Raw genomic sequence first — 11,658 nt, 5'->3', positions numbered from 1 at the left:
ACGTTCACTGCGTGTCAAGCCTGGTTTATATTTGACGCGTCCTCTAGTTCGCTTGAGGATTGCCTTTTAAGGCACAAGTCATTTATTAAATGAAGAAAAGATTCACGCAGCTTCTCTTATTGCTTGATATTTGGCGCCAGATAAGCAGAAAGTAAGGATTTTGTTCGCATTGACTGGTTGGATGGAAACGCTGCTTTATTCGCACATCTTTTATGCGATAAGCCAGTTTTGCGTAAAAAGTTAATTTGCATTTTTGGATAGAAACAGCTTATGTTTAGCTGCTTTGACACAATCTACATTGTAAAAGCGCTATAGAATTAAACTTGAAATAGAAATAAACTTACATTAAAATACTGTATTAATTCATAGTAAATACTATGCTGTATTGAATTATTTACTAAATGCATTGTTATTGAATGCTACAGCCTACTGTTGTATTAACTATGATGAACTGATAAACTGTAGTATTCTTTAGTTGTGTAGTACAATATGTAGTATTGGGTCAATTTACCAGTACCGCAATTTATTAACTAAAGTGCCTTACTATAGTATGGCTCAAAAATACTATAGTATTTACTATAATATAGCATAGTATAATATAGTATTTACTTAGTATTCATGTGGGAGCATAATGTCTCAGTGTCAATAATCTCAATATGCCTTTCACCATGTTTTGCAGACTAACTTGACCTTTACCAGAAGTTAGCAAACCCAAGTTGGCACCTCAGCCTCCTGGCGTGCCGTCTCTCAGCTTCTGTCTCCTCCTTTGTGCTCCAGCAGACTGTCTCTGGTGCCAAAACTTCAATCATTATCCCCCAGATTGGCCAGAAAGAGCATGTGTATGCTAATTAGCCAAGAGGACTTTTATATGTTAACAAATTGCTGAAAGTCAACTCCCTGGAAGTGATTTACATGTTTATTTAGACTTGCTCCACCTCTTAGCGCCACACAATGACTTCTTTTATCATCGTTTTGCTAATGTTTTAGAGTGTCTCTCTTGGTCAGTGTTCCTGCTGCAAGTCCCAGATTAAAACAAAACATCTTGTAAAGTGTTTACAATTAATCTTTAACATCTTCCTTGCTATGAATTGATACTTACATATAAAAAGGCAGATGTTTAGGCTCATCACACATGCTAACATGCTTACATGAATGAGTTTCACAGCATATCTTTGAGTTTAGTTGTGTAAGAAAGAAAGCTTTTGACTGGAGGATGAATCTTGGCTTTCTTGTGGTTATTCTGATGCCAGGCATCCCCCAGTGTGTTGAGGGGGAAGCCCTTACTCTTGCTAACAGCCCCTGAGAACAGTGAATGCGTGAAAGGCTTTTTCAGGCACACCTCGCCGAGGTTGTAAGGAATGCACAGGACTCGCACCCTAAAATGGCCGAAACGGCGCCATTTTGTATTTGCGGAATAGCAGAATCAGCTTTGTTGAAGCTACTGGAGACAGCTGGAGAAGCCATGTTTTTACATCGTTTGTTTACTTCAAAAGCGTGGCTTACGCAATGTTGTCTTGTTGGAATGAGCTCAGTTTTTTTGGCAAAACGGGCGCGTATTCCTGGCGAAGGATCAAGACTTTTTTTCATCGTGATCCAATGCCAGCCTCGCTAGAATGAGTGAGTAATTTCTTTGGCTTTCAAAATTAGCGCTTCCCTTTTAGCCTGAATCCTGGTTCAATCCCTCACAGCTTTTTCCTGGTCTTTTTCATGTTTGATGGTTTTTACGACTCAAATAAGCACCGCTGGCTCAAGTCTGGAGGACACACATGCCGAGTTTTCAGCTACTGTTGTTTTTCTGCAAGTACAGAGGAATCAGTAGCTGAGTGATCTGTGACAGGAACCTTCTGATGGCTGTGTTGATGCCAAACTAGCTTTCAACCACCATAAATTGGAAAAAAACACTACCAAACCAAGTGGCAACTGCACACAGCTGTCATCTCACAACCAACTTCATGTCTTTTCTGACTCATTTGTGTGGCTGGTTTTTGGGGGATGTTTTTAGTGGATTAATTACGTCAGTTCTCAAATTCAAACATGGTGTCCAAAATGAGGAATCACAGCTGTAATTCAACTAACAGTGTTTGGAAAAGGTAATATTTAATATATATGTAGTTGAATGCAAACATTATTATTTTCTTTTGAAAACAAGTCTTATTTATTTTAGTTGAATGTCAATATTATTGGTTCACTTAATATTATTTATTTATTTGTTTATTTATTATTTATTAACTAATTTGTCCAATTACAACTAATTAATTAGATAACCTTATTAAAATATTAAGCCTTTAAATTGCAGTTTTAGCTGAATACTCATTTTGTGCAAAATATCTAGTAAAATATGTATTTAAAAGACAAACAATATTGTTTATTAGGATTAAAATGATCATGTTTAAAAAAATATATTTACGTGAACTGTATAATATAATATTATATCATATAATATAATTAATATTTTTATTCATTCATTTATTTTCTTTTCAGCTTAGTCCCTTCATTAATCCTGGGTCGCCACAGCGGAATCAACCGCCAACTTATCCTGCACGTTTTATGCAGCGGATGCCCTTTCAGCCGCAACCCATCTCTGGGAAATATCCACACACACTCATTCACACACATACACTACGGACAATTTAGCCTACCCAGTTCACCTGTACCGCATGTCTTTGGACTTGTGGGGGAAACTGGAGCACCCGGAGGAAACCTACGCAAACGCAGGGAAAACATGCAAACTCCACACAGAAACGCCAACTGACCCAGCCGAGGCTCGAACCAGTGACCTTCTTGCTGTGAGGTGAATGTGCTATTCACTGCACCACAAAGCAGCATTATATTATATTATATTATATTATATTATATTATATTATATTATATTATATTATATTATATTATATTATAACGGTCACATTTTATTTTGATGGTCCGTTTGTTGAATTTGATTTACATTGCAACTAATATAACCCTAATATAATATAATATAATATAATATAATATAATATAATATAATATAATATAATATAATATAATATAATATAATATAATATAATATAATTATAGTAGTAGGTAGGTAGTGCTGGTAGTAGTGCTGTCGCCTGACAGCAAGAAGGTCACTGGGTCGCTGGTTCGAGTCTCGGCTCAGTTGGCGTTTCTGTGTGGAGTTTGCATGTTCTCCCTGTGTTCTCGAGGGTTTCCTCCGGGTGCTCCGGTTTCCCCCACAGTCCAAAGACATGCAGTACAGGTGAATTGGGTAGGCTAAATTGACCGTAGTGTATGAGTGTGAGTGAGTGTATGGATGTTTCCCAGAGATAGGTTGCGGCTGGATAAGTTGGCGGTCCATTCCGCTGTGGTGACCCTGGATTAATAAAGGGACTAAGCCGAAAAGAAAATGAATGAATGAATGAATAATATAATATGGAACCTTCTTTAAGGTTTCTCACCATTTGTAAAAAAAAAAAATATTTGTACTTCATTATTGAAAAAGTGCTTATTACAGAAATAATACACTATATAATTGTTTTTAGATACATAGTTACATACCGTATTATATATGAAACACAATAAAATGAAAATGGTAATGCAGTTGAACGTAAAATTGCTTATCTGTTCTTAAAAGTTTTAAGTACACTACATTCAGTCTTTAAATTAACTTTTTTTTACATAGATTCTATTTTTTGTTGAATCAAATGAACCTTTCTTGTAATCTTAACATCTGACTAAACATATAGGGCCCTACCATACACCCGGGGCAATAAGGCGTAAGACGTGTTTGCCCTGACGTATTGCTATTTTCAGACCAGCGCAACCTTAATTTTTCCATTTTTCACTACGTTGTTTAAATAGCAAATCAATTTGTGCCACTTTGTGGACTCATGGGTGTTCAGGTGCATTGTTGGCACATTGCTATTTTGAGGAACTAAATAGACTGTGTAATAGACCAGCTGAAAGCAAGTCTTAAGTCCAGCGCAGAGCGTGTTAGTTGTCCTAACACATTGCTTACACATGCAGGATGTACAGCAATACACATACATAAATATAAAAACCACTGCCTCCATGCCTTCTTCATTTATTCATGACAACTTGGTTTTGTATAATATTATTATAATTAGTAATATTATTTATTATATGCATATTTATATTTGTTTTATTAAAAACAAGCTTAGATTTGTCCACTGGTCAGGTTTTGGACCATATGGGCATAGCACGTGTGTTTGGTTATAGCTCAGTTTTTTGACCACACTTCGTTATCATTGTTCATTTATTTGTTTGCTGAAAATTAGAACTGAATTTAAAAATAGTTTTGAAACAAATCTTTGCGCTTAAAAAACAAAATTAATTATGTAGGCTAAATGATGTCTACAGTGGAGTCTACAGTTCTACAGTGGAGTCTACAGTTCCGTTTCCTCATTCACGAAAGAGAAAGAAAAAAGTAAAGGCTGATGTAAGTAGCAAATGCGCCAAGGCGTGTAGCAACTGACTTTTAAATGGAATAAGAGATGAGACTCTGATTGGTTTATTCTCAAAACACACCCATAAAAGAATAAGCACAACCCTGTTAGCCATAGCGCAAGGCGTATTTTTTTGTCCTTAAAATAGCAAAAGTGGATCCGGACATGCTTTTGCACCCTGCACTTTAGATTTTGCACATATATCGTTAAAATATAGCCCATAAAGTTAAACTTAACTAAAATAAAAGCTGAAACCTGATTGACTTATTAAAAAAGTTAAGGTAACATAAATAAAGTCATAATTTCTGTTATATTGGTTTGAACATGTCACTATATCTTTCATGAATTAACATCCTCTGTATACATAAAAATGCTGATTTGGAAAAAATATTAACCAATTGTGGATCTGGTTGGATTTGTCTACAGCCCATAAATATGGGTTGATATAACCCTGCATTAATTTCACATTACATTTGCAAACAGTCTCAAGCAGAGCCATTTCATTAGCTGTTTTGCTTGCTTAGTATGATCCAATTTCTCACTTTAGACTCCTGTGGCTTTCTTTACAGTAGGCATGCCCTTTTGCACACTAAAACACTTGCTTAAGCCATTCTGTGAAGTCTAGCAGAAATAACATTGACTAGAATAGTAGTATTAACCATCTTTCCCTCTCTCTGCAGGGATCCAGTGATGTTCTGTTGGCGGTCAGCATCTGCTCTGCTGTTCTTGGGGCTGAGGTAGTAGATTGAATAGTTGTGGAGCTCTGCGCTCTCTCTCTGAGATAACTATACAATCTACTGTCTTTCCTAAGGCGACAGCCAAATCATCCGCTAAAACAACATGGACGAAGCTCCTGCTTTTGTCAGAAAGTATGTTCATTCACATTCATGCAGTCAAAGAATGTTGATTGGATAAGTGAGTGTTTTTGGTGTATGGACAGGGTGAGGTAGTAGGTTGTATAGTTTGGTGGGAGGGATCAAACCCTGTTCAGGTGATAACTATACAGTCTATTGCCTTCCTTGTGTCACCTAATGTCTGCCTGCTAAAGGAAAACTGCTGGAGTTTGAATATTGTTCATGAATGATGTATGTGACAGCAGGTGTTTATTTTAATGCTGTTATTTGCATGTGACAGGATTCACACTGCCAGCATATGCATGTGTTTACAATGGAAACTCCACATTTAGCACTTTGGATCAGTGCTGGGTGTAAATAGTGAAAAAGTAACTAGTTACCGTAATCAAATTACATTTTTTTCGCTGAAAAAGTCAAGCAAAATATAACTTTTTTCTGTTAGGTGATTTAATTACAGTTACTTAAACTATAAATTTAACAGTTCTGTACTAATTAATTAGTCCAGAAAGTATTTATAGCGCTTCACTTTTTGTTAATATAAATGCATATGCATATGCATTCCGGCAGGCGCTTCAGGCTCCCCCGGACAAAAACCAGCAGACTAAGGAACAGCTTTTTCCCCAGAGCTGTCTCCCTTTTGAACTCTGCCCCTCACTGACTCTTTTGCCCCCCCAATACACCCCCCCCCCCACACTCCTCTAACTTATACTCCTCACAAACACTGCACAATTTAACATTTGCACATTTAAAGTTTGCACATATTCATTGCACTGATTAATTTATTTGAACTGTACATACCCACTGCACATGGACATTTGTAATTATGTTTATCTATCTGCACACTTCTGCTGTTAATAGCATCCTTTACATATATTCATTTATTGTAAATCTGTTCATAGCTAATACAACCTGTATATAATGTTCATAGTACATCCATCTGTAAATATTACCATAGTTTTTCTATAACTGCACTTTATAACTTATACATATATCCTGCACTTGCTGCTATTGCACTGCTGGTTAGACCTAAACTGCATTTCGTTGCCTTGTACTTGTACATGTGTAATGACAATAAAGTTGAATCTAATCTAATCTAATCTTTTTCCAAATTTTTTTTTTATGTTACTGCCTTATTTCAAAATTGATTAAATTAATTTATTTGCTCAAAATTCTACACACAATACTCCATAATGGCAATGTGAAAAAAGATTTTTTGAAATTGTTGCAAATTTATTCAAAATGAAAAACCGGAAAAATCCCATGTACAAAAGTATTCACAGCCTTGCCGTGAAGCACTAAATTGAGCTCAGGTAGATTCTGTTTCCACTGATCATTCTTGAGATGTTTCAGCAGCTTTATTGAAGTTCACCGGTGGTAATTTCAGTTGATTGTACATGATTTAAAAAGGCATACACCTGTCTATATACGCTCGCAGGGTTTGGTTGAAGCACAAATCAAGCAAGACGACAAAGGAATTGTCTGTAGACCTCCGAGACAGGATTGTCTCGAGGCAAAAGGCTGGGGAGGGTTACAGAAAAATTTCTGCTGCTCTGAAAGTTCCAATGAGCACAGTGGCCTCCATCATCCGTAAGTGGAAGATGTTTGGAACCACCAGGACTCTTCCTAGAGCCGGCCGGCCATCTAATCTGAGTGATTGGGGGTGAAAGGCCTTAGTCAGGAGGGTGATCAAATAACCCAATGGTCACTCTGTCTAAGCTCCAGCGTTCTTCTATGAAGAAAGGAGAACCTTACAGAAGGACAACCATCGGTGCAGCAATTCACCAATCAAGCTTGTATGGTAGAGTGGCCAGACGAAAGCCACTCCTCGTCTGAAATTTGCCAAAAGGCATCTGAAGGACTCTCAGACCACCAGAAACAAAATTCTCTGGTCTGATGAGACTAAAATCTAACTCTTTAGAGTGAATGCCAGGCATTACATTTGGAGAGAACCAGGCACCGCTCATCACTAGGCTAATACCCTCCCTACAGTGAAGTACAAGGGTGGCAGCATCATGCTGTGGGGATGTTTTGTAGCAGCAGGAACCGGAAGACTAGTCAGGATAGAGGGAAATATGTATGCTGCAATGTACAGAGACATCCTGAATGAAAACCCGCTTCAGAGTGCTCTTGACCTCAGATTGGGGCGACGGTACATCTTCTAGCAGGACAATGACCCAAAGCCCAGCGCCGAAATATTAATGGAGTGGCTTCACAACAACTAGGTGAATGTCCTTTAGTGGCCCAGCCAGAGCCCAGACCTCTAAATCCTATTGAACATTTCTGGAGAGATCTGAAAATGGCTGTACATCTTCGCTTCCCATCCAACCTGACAGAGCTTGAGAGATACTGCAAAGAATAATGGGCAAAAATTCTCAAAGACAGGTGTGCCAAGCTTGTGGCATCAAAGAGACTTGAGGCTGTAATTTCTGCCAAAGGTGCTTCAACAAAGTATTAAGCAAAGGCTGTAAATACTTATGTACATGTGATTTTTCAGGTTTTTTAATTTCAATAAATTTGCAACAATTTCAAAAAATCTTTTTTCAAATTGTCATTACGGGGTATTGTGTGTAGAATTTTGAGGAAATAAATTAATGTAAACCATTTTGGAATAAGGCTGTAAAATGTGAAAAAAGAGTTCTATTAATATTTTCCGGATGCACTGTACATACATACTGTACATAGATGTAAACATACATACAAACTTATTTATATAAATGTCTGTGATTTTAACAGTAAAAGTCTGTACATTCTACAGTGAAAATCTGTTAAATGATTAACAGCTTATTTCTGTACAAAATAAGGAAAATAACTGTAAAAGATCTAACCTTTGTTTTTGAGAAACTAATCAGAGTGTCTGAAATCTCACGATACACCCTCATTCACTAGTCCCTAAATTAGTCAATTAGTTAAATCTACTACACAGAGTGAATGACCACAAATGACTGAATGATGAACACCTGCTGTTAACAAGCACAATCACTGATGGACAGAACAAGAAATAAAAGACACAGCCTCACACCAAACCAACTGAATTAAAACAGAGGATTAAACAACTCCATTAAATAACAGCATTAGCAGCTTCACTGATTACAGTTTGACTTCAATTCTTTTATATCTCCAAGAATTTTTGATAAATAACAGAGGTTCATATTTTTATTGAAAATGTTTTATTTGACCTCACCATCATAGAGATCAGAGGCTGCTTTAGTTGAGCTCTTGAATCTTTTCTCTGGCTGTTATAACAGTTTTTTTGAAACTCATCAGTTATAGTAAGAAAAGCAATGAAAACCTTTATGTACTTATTACATATTAAGTTTTTTAAGTTACAAAAAAATAGCAATTTTTTTTTGTTTAATGTATGTGATGTTATTTGGCACAGTAGTACTGCGTCCAGAAGGGGCATTAAACAATTAGGAAGGAATTAATAATTACAGTATCATGCAGAAGACCTTGAGAAATTCAACCACACGTTTAAGACACACAGACATCAAGAATCAGGATATGAACCCCAACCATGGTTGCTAAAAAAAAAAAAAAAGCTGCATAATTCATTTATTCCGCAATGCGTGCTGGGTACCAGCATAGTAAAAAACTTGCAGCATGCATTGCAGCATGAATAAATTATGCAGCTTTACGCGCTTAACATTTCTTTCTTTACCTTTATTTTATTTTGGGGGTGTAATATTTCAGTAGAGTGTTTTGTATTGTTCTGGGTTGTTTTTTATTAGATTTTTTGTTTGTTTGTCACAATTATTGAGATTCAAACACTAATTGTTGACATCTGTGTGTTTTCAAGTTCTGCCATAGTTCAAACATTTTCATTTTGACTGGTATATTTAGACCTGTTAAACTATCGTTGATTGCTGAGGCTCCAGTGGTTTATAAATAAAATAAATGATTTCCTTTTCTTCGCATAGCAAATTAACATGCAACTTGACTATTGAAACCAGCTCAAATGTTCTTGAATAAAACGTGCTACAGTAATGTACATAAAAGATGTTTTGAGAGGTGTTTTGACAGTTTAGAGCCACCGTACAAGCGGAAAGCTAATTACAGATATAATTTACTTTTGAAACTGCAGCTTAAATTCATCCTATTTTGTTTTAGATTCTTTTGAAGACATGTGGGTGCTACTTGTCAATCAGATAACGCTTCTATGTTCCTTCTTGCTGTCAATTGCGGGGAAAATGATTGATAAAAAAAAAGTTTTTGATAAATCGCTGTGGTTTTAACTGCAGGCGATGTGTGATGTCACGCGAAGCGGAGTCAGATTTGTGGCAGAGGGTTGAGATCCCCTATGCTGGATTCATTGACTGGCACCCCCCCCACCCCCGTTGCTGTGAAGGCTGTCAGATCACTGTGTGTGCAAGGTGATAGCCCTCATGTGCGCTGGTTATAATCAATATGAATATGCCTACCCAGCCTGATCTCACAAGAAAACGTAAGTATTTTACGTTTTGTCAGTTTAGTGGCTAATTTGTACAAAGTCCTACGAGTTCAGTCATACGAAAATGTATGAATTTAAAAAGGAGGCGTGGCACTTAACCCCACCCCTAACCCCAACCGTCATTGGGTGATCAGTAAATCATACTAAATTGTACGAATTAGATCGTACGAATTCATACTAATTAGCCACTAAATCAAAAAGTTATGAATTGCCATGAGATCGCGTTGGCCTATAACACTGAATACAATCTTACGTCAACAACACATGGCAAGCAACGCGTTGATAATAACAAATAATCATATTAGATTACAAACAACCCAACGAGTTGTTCAGCACGTGTGCATCGCTGCTATTATGTTTACACATAATAATATATTAAGACACATAGTAATATTTTCCCTGAGGCGATTTAAACCCAAAATACACAACAACACCCTAGCAAACATATCTACAATGAAAGGAATATGGTTACTTACTGAATTATTAATGCACAGCAATACCCCACAAAGAAAGGACGGACTTTAAAGGAATAAACATTGTGAGGAAAGCTCCGTTATAGTGCTTTTGACAAGTCTGAACAGGTTCGACCCACGCATGCTCGAGGCAGGCAGTTCTGTACAATTACGTAATCTATCGGCTTAAAGATATAAGCCTAATTTTGATATTGCACAGATAACAATAAGATTAAAATTAGCATTTATCAGCTGATAACAATATGGTTGCCAATATATCGTGCATTCCTAATTTTTACCCATACAATGTATTTTGGCTGTTGCCATAAAAATACACAGCATAGACAGCATACACAGGTTTCGTGGTCCAGGGTCACATTTATCAGCACAATCTGTAGACTTTAGGGAACAACAAAGTATAAAGAATGAAATTAACTGTAAATTAAGAGTAAATCTGACTGTATCAGAATGAGTTAAACTGTTCATACTGAAGTTGCTATTGATTAACGGTTATGAATCCAGAAACCAGACAGTCCAGTATTTCAGCTCTATTTATAGTGTCTTTACTTATTATGTAATAATTCAAGTTTTTTTTCCTGTATTTCCATTGAAAATTCTTAATGGAAAACCTTATTGAATTTAGTTTAATATGTAAATTATTATTGTGATATAAAGCTGAATGTTGAGAATTATTATTCCTGTCTTTAGTGTCACACATTCCTTCAGAAAATATTATAGTATGATGATCTCCTGCTTAAACAAGATTTATTAATTATTATGATCTGTGTAAAAACTGACTTATTATAATTATGTAGCCCTATATACATTTCTGGAGAGAGCAAAATATGCCCCAGGAGTTACTTTTTTCAGTTTTTGTTATTTGCTGTGTAAGCTTTTATGAGATCTCAAATTTCTCTCGCGAGTGCCATCCGCACCTGTTTTTCTTGCGTAAATCCACCAGAGGCTGCTGTCGACCGACTGATCCCCCACCCAACACCTTCCCTAAACCCAACCAATATTGTTTTAAAAAGCACAGATTGACCAGCGCCCACCCACTGTCCTAAACCCAACATCAGTGCTTTCAAAAGCAAGCCTTCGTGGCAGCCTGATTTTTATCAGGTTTTCAGATTTTACCTCATTCTCACCCTGTTATTTACTTGTTTATTTGATTTTTTTGGCTTTTGTTTTTGTCTTACCTAATTTCTGGAATCGTTCTTTGCCAGACTTGAACCACGTTGTCACAGTCAACTCTGCTCTGCATCTCAAGTCCGCCAATGTATGTGTTGAGCTGTGGTAACGGTGGAAAAGCGATCGATATGTAGATAAGTGGTCAGCGTAAAAAGGAACGATGTCATACCATCCCGATAGCATTCATTTTAAAGACGAAATGCAGATGATATACGTAGCTCTGGCTACATAATACGTGATCTCCAGAAATGTATATAGGGCTTTGTTTTCAGAAT

The sequence above is a fragment of the Danio aesculapii genome, chromosome 23, assembly GCF_903798145.1.
Source record: "Danio aesculapii chromosome 23, fDanAes4.1, whole genome shotgun sequence".
Classification (NCBI taxonomy): Eukaryota; Metazoa; Chordata; class Actinopteri; order Cypriniformes; family Danionidae; genus Danio; species Danio aesculapii.
Note: the sequence above shows the minus strand (reverse complement) of the source record.